Source organism: Strix aluco, chromosome 2 (genome assembly GCF_031877795.1).
Source record: "Strix aluco isolate bStrAlu1 chromosome 2, bStrAlu1.hap1, whole genome shotgun sequence".
NCBI lineage: Eukaryota > Metazoa > Chordata > Aves > Strigiformes > Strigidae > Strix > Strix aluco.
This window is the reverse complement of record NC_133932.1, coordinates 103864741-103885976: the sequence shown is the minus strand read 5'-3', so window position 1 is coordinate 103885976 and position 21236 is coordinate 103864741. Positions and strand designations below refer to the sequence as shown.

Genomic DNA, 21236 nt, shown 5'->3' with positions numbered 1-21236 from the left:
AGAAGTTATGGCAGTGAGACTGTTTTGTAACCTGAAACACATGACTGACTGCTTGAATCAAGTTGAAGAATTACCTGGAGAGCCCCTTTTCAGGCAGCTTCACAACAAAGCTGAAGGTTTAGTTTGGCCTAGGAATTGCACTTGAGCCTAGATAGTTATGAGATGATGTTTTGTAATTACGTAGTTCATTCTTATTAATATAACAAACAGACACATTTTTTCCTCTGGCATCTGAACTAGGATACATACAGTTTAAATGTTAAAGTATGTCTTTCTGTAGAAAATTTTATTTTATTACACCTACTCTAGGGTACACGGTATGCAAAAGAATGCCAGGGTACTGATGTTCAGTATTTCACACAGTGGTTTTGATTTGGGCTTTTTCATTCATGCTTTAAAATATCCTATTGATGTTTTAAGGTAACTGTCATGGTTTAGGCCCAGCTGGCAACAAAGCACCAGGTGGCTGCTCAGTCACTCCTCCCCACAGTGGGATGGGGAGGAGAATCAGGTGAAAAATAAAAGTAAAACCTCATGGGTTGAGGTAAGGACAGTCTAATAGAACAACACAAGAAAAAAACTGATAACAACAACCGGTTGGACTCGATCTTAAGGGTCTTTTCCAACCTAAATGATTCTATGAACAATACTAATAAAGTGAATATATAAAGTGAGTGATGCACAATGCCATTGCTCACCACCTGGCCCCTCTCTGAATCACCATCACCCCCCCTACCCCTGGCCAGCTCCCCCAGTTATATACTGATCATGACGTCACCATGGGGTCCAATATCCCCTTGGCTAGTTTGGGTCACCTGTCCTGGCTGTGCCCCCTTCCAGCTTTTTGTGAAAATTAACCCTATCCTAGTGGAACCCAGGACACCTATCAAAGTTTTAAGGTAATAAATCGTGTTTTCTATACAGGATGACATTACTGGAAGTTTTCCTGTTGAGAAACTTGAGGAGCCTAAGTTCTTGTAAATCAGTATCTCTAGACTTCTTGAAAACATGCATATAAGTATTTCCGCTTACTTGGAAATACTTAAGCACTAAATTACTCCTCTCAGACATGATTTCTAAAAACACCTTCCTTCAGCTACCTTATTGAGATGTGCATGTTCGAGAAAATAATGACAGTACAGCCTTCTAGGGTTTGGCTCATACGCCTATCACTGCGTTCATTGGAGTTGATGATAATGCACTATTGACTTCTAGGAGATACAGGATCCAACTCACTAATAAAGTACAAATCAGATTGGATGTTTTCAGTTTTTAAGAGCTCTAGTTAGATTATTTAATAAATTTCTTCTCAGAAAATGGTAAAATCAAAGAATCAACAATAAATTTTGAATCCTTTTTTAATGTTCTGGTAGTTGGATAAAACTTGAGCTGATATGGAGATGATAATGAATATCACCACATGATGTCTGTTTTGAAAGTGCAGTCATGGGCTGTAGCTTGCCACCTTGTGACATCTTACTGTGTTCATAATATTTAGTGAGTTTTACTCTCTTGCTGGCTGTGAAGTGAAACAGTGTTTTAGACTGAGATTAAAATTTACAGAATTGTTAAGTGACCTGTGTCCATCTCAGGGGCATACCAAATTTGAACATAATACTATAAAATAGCTGAGCTATATAATTGACTGTACGTCTAACAGCACAAGTTGTGTGTATGTGTGTGGGATAATTATGCACCCAGACAACCAAATTAACAAAGGCTAGAAATAGTAGTAGGACTGTGTTCTTTGCAAGGTTGGGTTTCCCCCTTCACCAGCGTCAGATGTAACTATAATCAGGGTAGTCAAGAATTAGGTGTTTTAATTGAATGTATTATTCTGTACCTGCCATGTGTGTGCAGACTTCCCATGTAGTGCCTAATCCAGCACATCTGTGGCCATTGAAGATGTAATTTTGCCAGCTCCCCAGAATTAGTTTAATTTCCTTCTTTTATTTATGTGTGTATACAGAAATATGTTTTTTCTTCTTAAAACCTATTATTTCAGGCAGTGTAATATTCTGGTCTTTTTTCCTCCATTAATACAATAGTGACATTAAGCAGTTACAGTGTCTGAAGTACTTGGTCATACAGGCATCAATGAAATTTAATGAGGTGTTTCAGCTTGCTTGACCTTGTTCTGCGACTCGTTTATGTGTCGTATATTCAGGTAGGAGACTGAGTACGCTCCCAAGTCCTGGCAGAAAGTCGTTCACACAGTATCTGCTGCTGCAGCTTCTGTTTCAACATCTGCTGCTACTTTGGAGAGGCACTGCCACTGTGTCATTTCCAGCAGCTCGCACATTAAGCATGTATCAGACGCTCTTCGGGGGGGCTACACGAACTGGTGGTTGAGAAGTGGAACTGCTGGTGGGAAAGTTGTATGATTCTGCAACTTGCTGCAGACCTTCAGAGACCTTTTTCAGGGAAGAAGGAATTGAACAGCATCCTGGCATCTGTTCTCTGCTCTTTAATTGTGTTAAGAGGGGAAATTCAATGAGAAATTGCAAGGTCTGACATTGAACAAGGTCTGACATTGATCAAGAGAACTACAGCAGATACATTTTTCAGTTTTGAGGGACACTGAAAGAGCGTGCTTTCTCACAAATTTAAACTATTAAAGGGGTGAGGAGGTTATGCTACCCTGTGGCACAGGATTTGCTATTTTTTTAAGATAGATAACAGGGGAAGTGGTATTGTGGGTAAAAGGACAGCAAGACTAGTCAGAAAAAGGATGGTGCTAGTACTTCGCTTTCATATACAGCTGTAAGAACATTGATCCAACAAGTCGTGATAATAACATATTACCTAAGGAACAGTAAATCTCTAGGAAAAGAGTATAGTCCAATGCAGTTTCATAAACTTCAGTATCTTGGGGGAGATAACTGATTTAAACATCAAAAATGCGCAAACTGAGTAACTAAGTACAGATGACTGAATTAATTCATGCATTAAAATATGTTTCCCTTTGAGCATAAGGAAGACCATTCCTGTCTTCATGCAGCCATTTGTGCTGAGTGAAATGACAGTGAGAGACAGAGAGCTCCAACATCTTCTCAGCCTGGACCCTGGGCCTCTTCCCTCCCATTCTGCTTCCTGGGTTGCAGATGAACGCAAGAGAAAAGAAGCTGCTACCAAGCTCCAGAAGAAAGTCCAGTGCTTGAACATTCCTAGCAGTAATTTCTCCAGACAGATACGCCTTCAGGCAGCTCTTGCAAAGTGCTTTTTCTTGCTCTCCCTGCACATCCACACCTCGCACGTGCCAGACAGCACCATCTAATGAAATGGCTGACATTTAATTGATATGGATCCCAACTGCAGGCAGTGATCTTCTAAGTAAAATGTTGGCCTGCGGGACAGCTGTGCAGGAAAAGGCATTGGCTTTTTCACACCGTCACAAGTGATGGTTTGCATGGGCATCCTGAGGAGGAACAGGGCTGCAGCATGTGTAAGTACAGGCTTCTTGGTCTGCATGCCTTGGCTGCCATGGCTGCAATGGCTACCTCTCTTCTCCATCAGTTACCCTCTGCCCAGCAGCTTCTCACTCATCTTCTGCCAGTATTTACTGCCCCCCCACCTGCCAACTGAACACAGGAACCCTTCTGTTTCTGCCAAAATTATTTTGCTTAACTCAAGCAGGTTAAACAGCAGATTTATTTCAGTCAAAATGGACTGGGGAGCCTGGGTGGGAAAGCTGAGGCAGGTTCAGGTAACTGTACTGAGAAGCTGCTGGGAGGTGGGTTGAGCAAATTAGTGGTGTGTTAGTGGAGATAACGGAAATGAGGTGTGTCCATAGTAAAGTGTAAACCTTTCTCCAGCCTTGTGTTGGCAGACTTGTGTCAGCATTTTACTTTTATGTTTCCTTCTGGGAGAGGGGAATTATACACACATGTAATTGTGTGCAGAGAATAGGTCCCCCAGCACCTGCTTACCTCCACTGAAGTAGTGATGAGCTTCTTCTTATGTATTTGGGTATCTTTGTGCTCTATGCAGCTGTCTTTTTCACTGGATGCCTTTTCAAGAAAAACCTTCATCTTGAGCCATCCAAAACAAACGAGGGTTTTTTTTATGTTTTCCTAGTTGAACAAATTTTATGGGTTAACAGATCTAGTCTTTAGTGTTTGTAAAAATTTTACTAAGGCCTTTTCAAGTTCAGTTTCCAAATGTTAACACTGTGTAGTAAAACTTTCCAACCATTACAGGTGTAATATTTTAATGAATGAATGAATGAACTGGCTTATGACCATAAATATACTGCAGCCAAGATGCTGAGAGCCAGTAATATACTTTTATTTTCTTGGCAAATGATCATTTGTGAAAATTTTCCAGGACACATGTATTGATGTTAAATAGTTTTCGTGTCTTTGTGATACTGGTATACTTTTATCATTATTGTATCCTTTCGGGAGGGAGTGATTGCATCATTATGTAGCTCATCTGAGGTGAATTACTGCAAATGCATTACCTAAAGTCTGATCTAGCTACTTGCTTTGCCTCTGGATGTAATTTCTGGGGCAGTCTAAAGCAGAGGTCAGACAGCTGAATGGTCATAGCATGTTTTTAGGATATTGTTTGCCTAAGAGGTCTCCCTATGTTTTCTGTGAGAAAACCAATATATTAACTTCTGCAGATGTTGTCTTGTCTGTCTGAAATAAAAGCTGCATCAGAAATGGGGGTTTGTAGTCTCTGTTTTATCATTGCTGTGTGAGTAGCAGCTAGAAGGTCAAGTCATACATGAGGCTGTTATTGTACGAGCCCTCTCATTTTCTCTACTAGTTAAATGGAGTTGTTTTCCCAAATCCATGCACATTAGTGAAAGAAAACTACTAATTTCATATATTCCTGAAGAAAAAAGGTAGTTATAGAGAAAATCGCCTTTATTGTGGAGAATTAGTGCTAAATATTGTGTACTTCATACAATTTAAGACTCAGACTAGGTTCCAGGCCTTACATCTTTGCCTCAATACCTGTTGAGAATATTACTTATTTTTCTGAATTCTCTAATCCTCTAGGGCTCATGCATTCTCCCTTTTCTTGTTTCAGATTGATGTCAAGACATGTAGTAACATTAACTATAGTTAGAGACTGCATAGTCCATTGGATCTTCTGGTTTATGACAGGGTAAACAACCATGTCAACACCCCTTTTGTTTTTCTTTTTTTTTTTTGGAGGTGGAGAAGGATCTGTTACATACATGTTCTGATTTAAGTTTCTATTCCTCATATTTTATTATCAGACTGAGCAGTAGTCTTATAGGTGTTTCAATAGGCACAGGTATTTGTGCAGGTGTGGTTTAAGGGAGAAAATGTGTAATTGTGGTTCTTTTGTAGAGCACTGTGTTCATGTTTGCAGAATGACTGCCTTTCATCAGAGGAAGCTATTCTAAATGGGAAGTATTAGGAAAACCACTGAATTTGGATACTGTATTAAAGAAATTGGAGGACTGATGTGAGAAGGTGGCTTTATGAACACTGTCACTGGTACTTTTTTTTTCTGTGCTCCCTCTTTTTTATCAGTCAGGTTTCTAAATCATGTCCTTCAATTTGTTAGTGAACTGAAGACAAGTAGAAATAAAAATCCTAAAGGTGTTTCTGGGGAAAATCCTTTCTTGGGATTACTTGTTTTATCTGCCAGAAAAATAAATTACTTACTAGTTCCAGATAAGTAGGGGAGGAGATGAGAATTGTATGTGGATTCTGACTGAACCATGGTTACAGCTTGGGTGGCTTAAAACCAGATGTCTCCATGCTTTTGCTCTGTGGAGCCACGGCAGTCAAATTCTTCCATCTTTATTCCAAATTGTATCTTGAATGTTGATTCATATGCCTGATGAATAGGGAATAGAGCTGGGAATGGAAGAAAATAAGGTAAAACAAGTTAGAAAGGGAAGGAAATAGAAGAAGGTAGATCCAAAGTAGTTTTCTCCTTCTAACTGTGAGGATATGAGCCAGGAAAATGAGATGCAGAAGAAACTGTTAATAGTCCTGCTGATAAAATTGCAATTTAAACTACTATAGAATGACTAGGAGCTAGATCTGTACTTAGAGAAGAATGTTGAGTTCAATTCATTACATATAGTGAGAAATTTAAATTCCTCTCTCCCAACTTAGTGTGTGGACATTTTTTTACTGAAGGATTGTTTTGTGTCCTTTTTAAGAACAGTGTTAGCTTTACTAAATGTGAGGAAAATGGACTCAAATCTAAATGCTGCTAGCAATAATGTTGAAGAGCAATCATCTGTAATTACAGCTCAGATTTCTTTCCCCTCCTCTCCATAGTTTTGAGGAGATTAAGAGCATGAAGCGTGGACAGGCAGTTTTTTCACCTAATTAATGATCAGATTTTCTAAGTGAGCGGTAGCCATTAGTGAAGCACCAGAGCTTTCCCAGGTGGGTATGACCAAGAGCTCAAGTTCAAGATCTCCCAATTCCTTTTAGATGGTCTGGGCTTACTTTGCTGTGCTTTACAAACAGGAAGGAAGGTACAGAAAGCCCTGAGCAACTCTGTGGGGAGTCAGGTGCTGTTGTTAGCTTGGGATTGGTGCCAGTGATCAGGTCCAAGGGGACGTGATGGGGAAACGGAGGCAACAAGGCCCCATGAGGGATGTGGGGGAAAAGAGTATATGAATTAGTAGCTTGCCACCAGCTCCATTTTATCTCGCTAGTGGTGTTTGGGGTTTGTTTCAGATGTTTTCAAATCTTTACACCTTTGGTGTTTAATAAAAATGAAAAGAAATGGATGATGAGGAGACATCTTTTTGAGGCTTGTACACGCACAGCTAGCAGAAGCGTATTTCTGCTCTGCTTAGAGAGATGGTGTGGATGAACAAGTGTTCAAAGTCAGGCTGGACAGGGCTCTGAGCAACCTGATCTAGTGCAAGATGTCCCTGCCCATGGTGGGGGTGGTACTTGATGATCTCTGAAGGTCCCTTCCAACCCCAACCCATTCTGTGATTCTATGATGTTGGAGGCTGTATCAGAGAGGAGCTTTGTAACAAAACTGAATCTGAGTGTGCCAAAACGTACAGGGGGTGGAATATAGAAGCAAAAAATGTCCAACTGTGGTGTTTCAGATTAACTGAGAGATGTCAGTCTGATCTCATAATTCCTTTGCAATGTTTTTCTGAATAACCGGAAGCTGTATAGTGTATGTATAGCCATATACTATATTGTATATACAGCCATATAGCATATGTGTGTATATATCTCCTATATATATATGTATACTCTATATAAATAGTGCTTAGGGATATGGTGTAGTTGAGAACGGTCAGTGTTAGGTTAATGGTTGGACTAGATGATCTTCAAGGTCTTTTCCAACCTAGATGATTCTGTGATAATGATTTTAGGAAAAGTCTTGATACTTGGGAGTCAAAATGTTAACCAATTTATAATGGTGTATTTGCATCTACCTTAACTATGTTCTGTTTATTTCTCTGATTGCTTTGTAATAACATATTTAAATTATCTTGTTGTTCTTCAGTTACAGTCTTGTTTTGGCTTTATTCTTTCAAGTGTCTCTTGAACTGACATTTGACAGTATTTGCATAAAATTGAACCTTTACAGGTCCAAGTCAGGAGAGATAGGGAAGGATTTCATCGTCTATTTTGACCTTTTCCATAGGAATTTAGTCTAGGAATTTAGTAACTTGACTTCGGGGATGTTGTGACTTCATTTGATGTTGTATCCAAAAGTGGGACCCTCTTATTCTCTCCCTTCCCAGTCATGGATTAAACCTCACCTAACACAACTCTTCTCATCCAGAAATACTGGCATCCAAAGTCCATTAGGAGAGCTGACTCTGCAGCATTTTTTGACCATTTTGGATATAGGGGTAAGTGGAATGATCTCATGCTCCTAAATGTCATTCCCTTTTTTTAAGACTTGTGTGGTTATGCCAGTAATGATATTCTGCAAGGTGGAAGGCTGATGGGCAAAGGGATGAGAGCCTGGTTACAATTTTCTTCAGTTAAGTAGAACTAGGAAGGAGAAGGCCATATATCACCTTATATTACACCACCCCCCATTTTGAGGAATACAGAAGTGTGGAAGAAAACAATCCTTAAGTCAACACAACTACTCAATGATTATATGCTGTTTTCCTCATCTGTTTTATTTTGTCTGCGTAGATTAAAAGGTCTTTGATGTATCAACTTTGGCCTGCAGATCTTTAGCCTGCTCTTTTCTGCCTATAAACGTGAATTGTTCCCTGGGCATTATATGTAAAGAGTCAAGTTTCCTGTGGATTTGTATCCAAAGTGTGGTGCTCCCTCCTCCCTGTTTCCCTCCCTATATGGTATCCAGCTGCCATTTCACCTCAAAAATGCAAATGTGCATCGCCTGATGATCCTGGTAGTATCTTTCCTGTTTGCTGTCTGATGTTGCTAGTTGGTGTTTAATGGTACAAGTGAATTTTCCAATGTGCTGTATAATTTTGTTGCATAATTCCTGCACCTCCAGATCTGACTTTCTGACATAATGGTGCACAGATGATATACTTGTGTAGCTTTGAAAATGTTCACTGGATAATGGCGTTTTCTTGAAAAGAATGAAGAGAATTAGTATGTTTTCAGAAAGGAAGTAGAAGTAATGTACCTAACCCTGTTAGAACCACTTGGAACCACAACCTTCGGATAGGTTATTTGGGATCTTCTGGGGAAGCAGCAGCCTTCTGCATGCAGTTAAGAATTAGCAATAAAAGAATTAAAGGGAGCTTGTCTAGCATAGGGGAGTTAGTGTTCTTATAGAGCAGAGAGTAAGCTGCTTCTAGCTTGTGCAAAGCAGCAAGGGCTTATATCCTAAAACCAACAGGCCTGACGATGTGGGCAATTAATGAAAAAAAAAAAAAAGTAATTTTCTTTAGTCTTTCTCCTTCCTGAGTGACATCATTGACCACTGTCTTAAGAAAAGCTGTTTTAATTATTCTTATTCTGAATATTAAAATGAAATTAGTTTGATGTTACTTTTCAGTAGTAGTTGAAATAAAGTAAGACTTCTGTGACAGCAGTCACAAGTAATGTATTTTTGTCTGATATGCAAAGCTGGAAAACATTTCTAATGTGTCTTGCTAAAAGGGGGGAGCATTAAATGTAAAAGTTCAAGAAATAAAATTGGTTACAGAGAAACACTCTGAATTTAGGCTACCATCCTAGAATGTGAGCACTCTACCCTCAAATTTAGGTCTCGGTCCCTTGATGGTGGAGAGAGTTGAATTCGTTCCACTCTGGTGCGTGGGATGTTTTCCAGAGCACAGATATCTTTAAAGCCTCGGTACATGAAGAACCCTCAGTAAATGAAGGACTAAATGGGTTATAAGGTTAAACATATATACTAAAATGTTAAATTGGCAATATTAGACTAATATAATAAACATAAATGCCTATATATAGTACTTTGAAAGGAGCATTGTCTTAATGAGAAGTTACTTGAGGAGAATATTGAGCTCCCTCCATTAAATGAATGACCTCTGTTAGTGGAAGGCAGGAGAAAAATCTCATCTGTAAAACTGTGCCTGCCATAATGTCCTCATTCTCTTAGCCTCTGGTTACCAGTTTTGTTTTCAGGGCCCCCTAAACCCCAGAGTCAGGAAAGATGATTCCTGGGAGGCTTTTGGGAAACACATCATGGTAGCAGCAATTCTGTCTGGAACTGAGCCTCTATGCTTGCATGCAGTGGTATCTTCTAGGATATGTCTGACTGCTGTAGCTCGTTTTTATGAGCAAGTGACAATAGTAGAAGTGACGGTTTGGTTTCTTGGAGTGATCCACAGGATTGTAATCTTACAGGATTTGCTAGTAGGACTGCTCACCTGGCTGAAGATCAGTATAAAGATGCAAGGCTGCTATTTGTGTAACTTGAAATGTAGCTGAGAGATCAAAATGTTGGCCTTACAGTGGCCAGTTCACCTTCCCTGCAGTCCAAGCTCCCTGACACCCCTCCTTTTTTTGTGTTCTGCAGTCTTTATTTTTTTTCTCTCTTCTCCGTGATTTATGTATTCGCCAATTGGCTAATGTAGCATTATTTGGATAGGTAAGCCTGCTACTAAAACTATTGTTTCCTGAACAAGTGAGTAATGAGGTTGTGTTTCTAGCTAACTGTTCTTTAATAGCCAGTTTTCTATCTCAATGATTTGCGGTGGAAAATGCATTCGTTCACATAAGCTTACTTTTTTGCACAACTTATTTTTTTTCTCCCTCCTCTTCAAGTTGGCACTTTTATCTTTTTCCATTAATTAGAGCAGCTGGAAGAGCAGTAATAAACACACTTTCCTTTCCTTTGTGTTCACATCCTGAGCAGTGCAGAAATACCCTGTTGCATTCTCACAAGCATCTAAAGTATTTGTGGAACTCTAGCTCAACATTTTTCTAAAAATGATGGTTATCCGTATTTCCTTTAATTCCATAAATTTGGCCTGCATCCATACAGGGAGTCGGCACAAGTGTGCAAGGTAGCCAGTATGGCCTGCCTAGGGTGGCGGGATTGAAAGGACAGCAAAAGTTGTAATAGAAGTTCTTCATCTGACTGGAGCAGTGGAAACCCTTGCAGCAACCACCCTGACATGTGCATATGCTAGATGCTCTTTGTTATTGTCTGAAACAGAAACGTGAATAAATAATTCCATGGTACTTCTTCAAGATATCAACAATAATTTCCTGTAGCACAGCTGACTTTCTGGGACTGCTCAGTCTCCGCAACCTAACTCTCTAGCCTTTAAAAGAAAATTAATAGTTCAAAAAAAGCAGCTGCCGAAGTACAGCTTTGGGTCCAGAACTGTCTAACTAAGGGCGGTGCCTGGCTGTTCTCCCTCAGGAGAGGGTTTGATGGGGAACATTATGATCCCTCCCCCATCCTCTCACTCTGTACAAAGGCCAAACAATAATAGTAATACTAACATTGCCATGCTGTAACTTCTGTGCATATCTGTGTGCTTGTCTCTGGCTGTACCAAATACTTTGTCTGTGATTAATAGCATTCCTTGCATAGAAACTTCTACAAATCTCAGCTTCATTGTTGGTTTGATTTTTATACTGGTAAATATAGACATAAAAAAATGCAGTGTGAACACTGGGTATTTTTTTTTTCTTCTTCCCAGTATGTGTTTATTATTCATGAATGTGTTGCAACATCCAAAAATGTAATGAGTGACTCAGAATGAGAAGAGGAAAAATACAGTTATAGCTTTTTAATGAGGATTCCTCAGCCAACTACAGAGTGTCCTAGTTAAGAAACCGCTGTTTGGCTATATAAAACCCACCCAGTCCTTGCTTTTATGTTCCTTCTGTGTGTATTTGCAACGTAGTTTCACTTGGTATATATTTCTATGCGTTCATTTGCCCGATTTTTTTTTTCTGTCTTATATCAGGGATTACAACATTTCGACATCAAAAACAAAGCAAAAACCACAGAACAACATGTTTACAAATGGTTCTGTTTTTTATGGGGTTTTTTTGTGTGTGTAAGAAAGGAAAAGAGCAAAGGCTAAGTTTACCGCTACTGGTGTAGTAATATCTTTAATAGTTTCAGACTGAGTTTGTATTCTTAAAAATTATCCTTGCAAGGACTTCAGAGCAAGTATAACCATCCTGTTAAAGCAACACAGCTCTGAAGGAGTATAATCGTGGCATGATGTCCAGTGCTGATCTACTTCAAGAATCAACACTTTTTTCTGGAAAGATTGCTTCTTATTCTTGGAAAATCTAACCTTTTTTTCATAGGTATGTTTTTGAATTTTAGCAGTATTTATCAATTTCACTTCATGCCTAGTATCCCCTCACCTTTGTGTCTTTCTTGTACAATAGCAAGAAACCCATATTTGCTTAAAAGCTTGTTTTGAGGGCAAATCCATAGAAATATATAGGTGACCTAATACTTGTCTTTCAAACCAGCTATACACCCAGGTGATAATTTCCTTTAGAAAGCTAAGGATCTAGCATAACCTTACTGCAGTCAGGATTGTATAGCCTTGTATGATATTAAAATATATTTTTAAAGAATTTTCAGGGCTGGTACACATACTGTATGAGAATTTGGGATAAAAACATCATATTGCTATGCCCTTGCTGGTTCTCTTGGTAATTATTACCATACAAAAATGAGGTCATTTTGGCTTTGTTTGTTGCAGATATGCTGTAGTGAGGTGTTCTATACATAAAATAGCATTATCTTTACAGTGCATAACTATACTTGGGCATTAGTTAGAACTACACGACCTTCTGCCTTGTTTCAGAAACTATTTCTGTCTTTTCAACAGTAAGATTTTCTAGATTAAAAAAAAAAAAAATCCATTTGTTGGTATAAAATACATGTGTCTGCCCATTTATTTCTCATTAGTTGCCTTATTTGTTGTAGGGCCCATGCTGGAACAGGGGTCTAGAGACACTATCTAAAGATATAAGGGATGTTGGCCTTTTTGGATCACTTTAGTGACTGAATGAAGAACTGGGAAGTAGCAATTATAAATGAGTTGCATTTCAGGATGGAGGAGCCATAACTGTCTGAATGTGGTTAGTGATAACATTAGGTGAGGCACAGTGATTTCTCCTGTCTGTAACCTGAGAAAACCAGGTAACATTGCATGTATTTTACAAATATTTGCAGATTATGGTTTGAGTCTTTCTGTTTTGTGATTTTTGGGGTGTCTAAAGCTCACCAAGAGAAGTATGGGGCATAAATTTGCCCTTACTTTGGTTTCTTTGTGTGACTACCTCAGAGCTGTGGGTTTACAAGTGTGACTTCTGTCACACCTATTGGCAGGTGTATTTTTAGGATGTTAAATGACTTTCAGTGCACTTTCCGAAACAAATGGGCAAGTAGCGTGCAGAGGGAGGGTGGAACAGAGCTAGCTCAGGTCTGAGAGCTGTGGGTTAAGTAGCCCCTCTGTCCTTTCTCTCTGCCTGTAGCATCCCCCAAGTAACCCGAGCTTTTTTTTTTTTCACAGCTGTTGTGCAGTCATGTGAGTCTTAGAGTGAAAATTTACCTTACTGCTGGCCCAGTCTAGTAGTTCATTACCACCCACAGAGGGAGGTCCTATGTCCTTTTTTGGCAGATCACAGTCTTTCCAAGCTGATTCAAGAGCAGCCATTGCTCCCCACTCACCCCAGCCAGCTTTCTGCTACAGTAATGTGTTTAATGGGATCAGTGGAAGGTTTAACAGGTACCACATGGACCAGAACTGGTGCAAGAAGAGGATGGGGTTTGGTAGAGAAGCGTTAGAGAGAAGCTGGAGCCTGCAGCTGGAGCCCGAGAGTGGATCAGAGATTATCCTGTGTCGGAGCTGTATTTACTACCTGGATTTTTGCAATTCCTTCCCTCCCCTTGCTTGTCAGTAGAAGGGAGGATATAACCACATTTTAAACCATTCTCAGAAATACTGAGCAGCATTACTTCTCATCAGAGGCAACCCCATAACAAAAGGAGGAAGGAAGGCACTTAAAAGAGCGAGGAAAAGTGACTATATAAGTAGATTTTCCTAGAGGCTTGTCATCTCTGGGATATGACCTAGGAATACCTTTAGAGGTGATCCAAGAAGGGCTTGTGCAAGGCTGTACAAGGTCAGGGGTTTGTAGCTGTGTGGGATGTTGCTGTGCTGCTGGCAAAGGCAGCCACCTTGCCAAATCGGCCTTCACTAGGAAATACTGGAGGAAAACTTGGAAGTGTAAAATGGATGAGGTTAAAGCTGCTCTGTTGTGAATCCATTTCATTTCAAACACCTCTCTCGCCCTTTCTACTACCAGGGCATAATTTCTGGAGGCTTGGGAGTTTCCTGACCGCAGACTTGCAAAAGACTCTTGTGTATTTTGAAAGAAGATGACATTCACTATCTGAAGGATTCCAATTAAACACAGGACTGTCAGGATACCTTCCCTACCAGCTTTTGAAAAGAATAGTGGCCTGTTCGTATGCACTCTTATGTACTACCACCTTTCCTTTCCTTTCCTGCAATTCAGCTAAAGTTCAGAAGACCAGCACAGTGAAAAAGTAGACTGTTTTCTCTCAAATTCATTGTGCTCTATTTTCAGCCTATACTTAGCGTGCACTAAAACATCACTGAATCATACCTTTAAATTGCAAATAAAGAACTGATTGCTGCGTGGGCTGCACTCCAGGTATCCAAAACCCTGGGTTCCACATCTCTCATTTGGGATGCTTTTTTACTGAAATAACTGGAAATGCAAGAGGTTTGTAGACAGCAAACAATTGCCTTAAAAATATCGGCAGTATATGGTCAGAATTTGTGATTAAGTTGTTAAATAGCACAGTGATGAGAATTTTTCTACACCTAATGTCCTATAGCAGAGACTTTCTCTGGAGACAGGAGCAAGTTACCTTATAATCTCCTGATGCAGTTTCTCCATGTGTAAATATTTAGGTCATTATACATCTGGCAGTGTTAGAAACCCACAATAGTATCAGTCTGTGTTTTATGTGGCACCACAGCCAGAGGTGCCAGTCCACAAATCCAAAGTACTGGGACAGTAACACCATGATAGATATATATTATATTAAAACATTGTAGCAGTGCTACTGTTTCTTGGTGTTATATTCAAGGAGAAAGGAAGGTGCAGGAGCTTGGGTGCTAAGTCAAGACTTGGGTGAAGGCTGCTTCAAGTGTGGTCCTTCCATACACATATGGTGCGATCTTGGATATCCATTGCTCAGGTGTTCTTCTTGGCCATGCTTGTGAATGGGATTATTAGGATTTCCTTCCTACAAGGATGTCTGAGATCAAATATGTTGCAAAGCTTGAGATATTGGGATCCTACAAAAACAAACACAAAATGGAATTTCCTTAAATCAGATTTTTATCCAGTCTCGAGCCAGAGTTTGATGAGGCCCCGAGCCTGTGCAGGTTGACAGTATGAGCCTGAGCTGAGATCAGGGTGGTGGGATCTCCTGTTGCAATAGTGGAGAAGAGTTACAACATCTCAGACTGCTTTAGGAATGGCACCATGGGGTCCCATGTAAATGGGGGCTTCCTAGGCTTCTCATTTGGTGACTTTGTGTATAGTATAGCAAGAAAATAAAAAACAAAGAGTTTTTAAATCTAAAGTTTCTGTTCCCTTTCCTCATGAAAATAGTATTTTCTTTTCCCCACCCCCCATGCAAAACCGAAAGCTGAACAGAGTCACAAACCTGCCTTTTGGCCCATTTTCATGAGTCTAAAATGTATCTGTCTTTCAGTTGGGCCAGCATACCTCCAGAGCACATCTCTCTGGTCTGTCGTCGCATGGCTTCAGAGCCTCACACCACCCCTTGTGCAGGCAGGCTGCCATGGTCCCCTCCTGGGGAAGCATCCCGTCCCATCCAGTCCCGTCCTATCCCACTCTTGTGGACCTGTAGCTTTCAAAGCGAGTTGAGAAGGAGGGACAGCGATTTTCATGCCCCCAGTTTGGGGCATGAAAAGAGAAGCAGCTTCCTCGGGGTCATGCGTGAGGCAGCAGAAGCGGGAGCCGCATCCAGGTCTCTGTCACCCCAGCAAGTGTGTGGCCCGCTCCCACTTGGTGGCACTGCTCCCCTCGGGGTGTAATTCGGCACTCACGTCTCTGGGAGTTGGAACCAACGGCAATATGAAAATTGTATTATGCATTATTTATTTATTTATGCAGCCTTAACTTTTCCGCCGGTGGGTTCCACCATCAGCCGCGCTGTGTGGCTGCACAAATATTTGCACTGGGAAGCAGTGAGCGGAGTAGTTTGGTGTGAGGAATATGCAGCCAGGATGGAGTGGAGGGCTAAAGCTGTTTAAATTGGCTTAAGCCGTGATGTTGGTCAGTGTCTAGCTATGTCTTTTGGGCAAACGATGATCTAAGTTTCATAGAGGTAATCATCCCAGCAATGGGCAAGGTCACTTCTTTAAGCTGAAATTATAATTAGCAAGAAACCCGATACAGTTCCAGGGATGAACATCCACCTGCATTCTCTCTCGCTAAACATGTTTACATTTTACATACGCTTTTAAAAAAATACTGCTTTCATATTTAGCTTAGAAACGGCAAAGTGTTTGCATAGCTTGTGCTCATACATCACTACAAAATGATTTTTCAATTTAGTTGATTGCCTGGATAAGACTGTGTTGGTTTTTCCCCTATAAAACATAACTGTTAGACTTTCTTTAATAATTAAAATGGCACTCTCCCTGTGCCAATGTTAAGTTTCCTTGTAACTGCTGTGCACCTGGGTCAGATTTCTCCCCTCAATGCCCCATGATTTCCAAAGGGTTTTGCAGCACAAGAAACAAATACTTCTAGATGTAATATTGGATTAGAATTAAGTTGTTGGAGGGAGGGAAAATACATCTGTTGCGAGAGGTGGAAACTATATAGTGACTAAAATAACATTGCGGTGTTTCCTCCACGTGGTCTTTTTTCAACCGAGAAATACAAATGAAGACATATTTTGATAAAGAGCTCTAGTGAAGCTACTTCAGTAGTGCCTTAATTGATACCTTTACTCAGTCATAAAAAACGTGTTGCTGCTGCTTTTTTTAGTTCTTCGCTAAAACAGGCTCCAAAATAACATAAGACAAATCTAATAAAATCTTACCTGGATAACTGCTCTTTAAACAATGAACTGAGAGCCAATTTTGCCTTTGAGTGCCATGCAGGTATCACAGGGACTGAATTATTTGGAAGTAAACCCAAAATTTTCTTCTCAGTTATTAAACGGAACCAGTAGTTAGAGATATTAATGTCCATAAAACAATGAGTTTTGCTCAGTGAATCACACGTGAGACTTACTGTTTAATTATTACTGGGAGGGTTAATGGCAGCTGCACTTAATCATATTTGGAATTATTTCAATGTGTTTGCTAGAAATAGCTTTAGGTTTTTACTCACGTCTTCCCTGCTCACATCAAGGTCACCTCTGCTGCTTTCTTTCCTCCCCTGCCTCCCAGCTCCTTGTCCTGCAGTTACACCCGTTTGTTGTCTGCATGGGCTTGGCTCTCCGTGCCATGCCTTCCCTTAGGGCCAGCGTGCTGCTCTGGACTCTGTCCTTCTGGAACTTGGTGGAAAACAAATGCACGTGCCAGCCCGCACGCAGAGCGTGCGCTTACCCTTCCCACTAAACCAAGGTGAAAGTAGTTCTGTCCTCACTCTCTGCGCCATGTGTTTGAGATTAAATTTCTGTCAGGCCTTTTGGTGCGCCCGAGGAGTTCGTAGAGGCCGCCTGAAGCAGTTACGTTGCCTTCATCTGTGCGCTGGGTGGCTTTCAGCACGCTGTTTATTGGGCACAACAGTTCATTTAAAGAACATCAGGAGCATATTGGAAATTTACTGAGGATCATTGAGAGCCCTGGCTCTGGAGTTAGATGTGTGTCGGTGCTTCATCGGATGCTGCACATTAACGAAATCTCCCTGAGCGATTTGGGCCCTTCTAAGTTTCACTTTTTTCTGGGGTCAACCAGCGTAGCGCGAGCAAGATGGCGTTGGTAGAAAACACCAAATGTTCCACAGAAAGTTGTTTATTAGTCACGAAGAGGAGTGGGGTGGGAGGCTTCTAGGGGTGGGCTGCCTCAGCGGCGGGGCGAGGGGAGCGGGCGGGAGCTGCCGGTGTGAGCTGGGAGAGGCAGCCACGCTGGGGCACGCTCCGCACACGAGGGGAGGCCAAGCGGGGCGTGAAGGCGGGCGGGGCCCCTCTCCGGCCGCCCGTTGCCCCCCGCACCCCCGCCAGCACAGCCCGGGGACCGGAGCGGAGCGAGGCCGCCGCCACCTGCGGGCCGGGCCCGGCGGAGCGCTGGCCGCCGCCCGGGGCGTGTCGTGTCGTGTCGAGCCCAGCCGCGCCGCGTCGAGCCGCCCGGCCCCGCGGTGACTCACCGGCCGGGGCCCGGGCACCACTTCCCCCCCTCGACAGGAGCCATTTTAGCTGCACGAAGCTGCGGGGCGGCCGGGGCGGCGCCGCAGGCCCCGCGGCGAGGCGGTACGTGCTCCCCCGGGAGGGAAGGGCGGGAGGGCGGCCGGCGGGACGGGGGGGACGCGGCTTCCCAGGGCTGCTGGCCTCCGCGGCCTCGACGTGCTGCCCGCGCCTGGAGCAGCTCTCCTCAGCCGTCTGGGGAGGACTGAGGGGGAAAAAGGGAACTTCTGGTGAAGTGCAGCACCAGGGCGCGCTTGGGAAAGACGAAAAATAAATTGAGTCGCCAGTAAAAGTAATGTTTCGGGGCAGCAGCGCCATGAACTGCTGGTAGCTGAGCATGTCGTGCCGGCCGAAGGGCACTGTGGCCACCGCTGTGCTTCTCTGAACTGCACACTTCATAAGTGTTACAGCTGACTCGTAATTTTGCTGCGTTTTATAATTTTGTCGCTTCTGAAGCGTGTGGAGTTGTCGGGCAGGCTGCTGATCTGACCCCTTCTGCCGCCGCTCCGCTGACTGTACGATAAACAAATTCTGTCTATTCCGAAGCTACGTTTATCTGGACCTGGTTAGCATGTAGCAGAGCACGGTCCAAAGCAATTCGGGCAAAGTGTTAGTAATCAGTGCTGAGGCTGTGAACACCTTTGCTCCGCCACCGCCGTTCAGCCGGTGTGGTCCCGAGCGACTGTAAAATGGCAGGTTTGTCGTTTCAAAGATGGATCGCTTTCTATGCCCGCAACCTTCAATTGCGGTTCTGTTTCTGCCGAAACAAACTCATTCAGCGGCAGCTGCCGTGGTGTCGTTTTAAAATAAGAGGGAGTTAAATTGTTTTGTGCAGAAAAAATGGGCAGGTACTCTCCTTTTCCTGGAAATGATTAAGAAACTATAGTAATGGGGATGATATACATGGCAGAGGGACAGACCAATTATAAAATGGGCTTAGTGGTAGTTGTAATGGGAGAAGAAAATCCTGGAGGTAATTGCGGTGTGTCAAATTGCTTTTTAAACTTTCAGTGGATGAAAACCACCTTGATTCTGCTAATTATGTACTTCTGAACTCTAGCACAGTATTTTGAAAAAGAATGAGTGTTTTCACCTTGTTCATAGTTGAACAGAAATGGAGGCTAATATCTTTAGAAGTTTTGTCTGAATATATAACTTTGGACCCTATATTTCAGTCTTTCAGTTGAGAAATTTGAGTGTCTTCTTACTAACAATGAAATGACAGGGAGCTCATACTGTTGCGCATGGGGAAATACTTTCCGTTTACTGTATGGAGCCTATATCTGAGAAGTACAATGAAGTCTTGCTTAATACTGTGATCGGTTGCAGGGGAGGGAGAGAGGGAGGCAACCATTAAGTAAATGGTCATGTTTTGGGTGAGGCTGTCTCTTGTCTTCCGCCTTGCCAGTGTTCATCTGTATCTTCCTTCTGCATCTTAAGGTACAGTGTGTTTTTATCATCTTTTGGTTTTATCTTTTGCCTCTTCTTTCTAGAAGCAACAGTTTTGCAAGGGTTTGGGAGGTTCATTTGGTGCATTGTTTAATGTTGAAAAATCCACAGAGGGAATGATAAAACTACAGAGGAACCACTTGGAAAAAAATTGTTTTGAGTCAGTGATGGAAGTTTTATTACTGACAAATTCTTTAAGGTATTTGCATCTTCCTTTTTTTCATAATGAATTTTGTTTCTAGATCTTAGGGCTGAGGCAACAACTGTCTGTCATGCTTGAAACTGGCAGAGCATGAGCCTCCCTTTCCTTACCACTTTCCTCCCCTTCTTTCTGCTGTACTGGACCCTGTCGAGACATCCAGCCTTAAAAACTAGAGTTATCCTAAGTCGGCTCCCAAGCTGCAGCCGCTTATCTTGGGCAGAACACTTTTTGTGTGCTAAAGGGTAAGTAACTGCTGCTGCTTTCTCTCGAACCGGCCTTCGCAGAGGAGCAGTTCCTCTTTGAAGGCAGAGCTGCCATATTCAGGCTCCCTTGCTGCTGCGCAAGGACTACGCCAGGGTTACAGAAGCATCTGGGGTGCAGTGGTGGAGCGAGAAAAAGTGATTTGAAAGTCCTCCAAGCCTTACAGATGACAGCTTGGACAGATCTTCTAGAAGGCAGAGAAGTGGATTAGAAGGGACAGAGAAATGGTGTTAGTTTTTATTGATTTTTATAGCTGAAGCCTGTGTTTGTCTCCAAAAAGAAAAAAAACTTTTCTTCCCCCCCCCACCCACCCAAGGCACAGATCTTTTGGTTTGGATTGAGTTTGTGGTTGTTGAGAGATGAGCCATGGGAGTGGTATCATTAAGATGCCAGTTAGCTTCAACTTTATTTCCAGATCCATGCTTTTACAGAAGTGCCTGTTTTCTAATGTGCTCTTTATTTCATCCATTGAATATTAGAATTGCCAAGTTCCTGATCTTTGCACTCAAATGAGGAAAAAAAAAGTAGTAAACGTCCAGATTTGAAGAATGTTGTTGGCCTGGTATAGCCTGATGTTTCAGTATTGCTGCAAACTAATACTTCGGTGGTGTGCATTACTCTTTGGACACTTCTGTGTATTAAAAAAACCCAACAACACAAGGTGCATGAGTGTACCCTTTTCTCTCTTTTCAGCACAGCTGTATTCAAGGGAGGGGACTACAGTGGGACAGCGTTTGGTGAGCGGATATAAAAGACTGTAAGAAAAACGCAGGATTTCCCTCTGTATCAGTGGAGAAGCTTTGATCTCCAAAACAGCTTTCACTTCTTGCAAGCATTAGCAAAAGTTTCTCAGCTTTCACTGGCAGATTTTGTTGTTTTCAGTGACAGTTTTGGTAACTCCTTGCAGTTTTGCTGGGTGTGTGAGGAGCAGCAAGGACTTTCCCCCACTGGAGTGATTCAGCACAGGAGTGGCAGGAGGTGGAGTTCACATTTCCAGCCTTGGGTACAATCTGCTCCATAAGCGCTGAAACTTTGCTACCATACGCCAGTGATTTACTGTGCTTATCCTTTTAATGCCACTGATGTGCTTTAGAGATTATTTGCTTCCTTAAATCTTACTTAAATGTTGCTTTCTTAAATCTTACTTAAATGTTCCTTCACAGATAAACTAGTTGACAGAGACTATACATGCTGAAATTTGAAGTCTTTTGCTTATCAAAAGTCCGCAGCAGCCATGTGAAAGGCTGTAGACATTCTCACTCTTCTGACCTGACAGGGCTAATCTGTGTAGAGATGAAAACGATTTATTCTTCAATATGGGCCTGTCCTGCAGCAAAGCTTCCAACTGTGTCAGCCTTTGTGCTAAAAGGATCCCGTTAGATAGGGACTAAAGTTTATGCATTCTTACCTTGATGTGCTTTAGGCCTTAACTACCTAGCAGCTATCTTTGGTGATGAATCTGATGGCTAGAGCTCAT

At 41.9% G+C, this 21236-nt stretch overlaps 1 protein-coding gene across 4 annotated transcripts in view; it reads left to right on the top strand.

The window, feature by feature from the left end:
• Window positions 1-21236, top strand: part of ELF1 (E74 like ETS transcription factor 1) — a 96915-nt gene that overhangs the window by 5755 nt on the left and 69924 nt on the right. The window contains exon 1 of one of the 4 annotated variants that reach the window (XM_074815581.1): window positions 7782-7831. The exons of 2 other annotated variants lie outside the window; for them this stretch is intronic. The gene's annotated coding sequence lies outside the window, so the exon portion shown is untranslated. Of the gene's footprint in view, window positions 1-7781; window positions 7832-17707; window positions 17914-21236 lie in introns of those variants that run through there. One more of the 4 variants, XM_074815577.1, reaches the window with a different exon arrangement.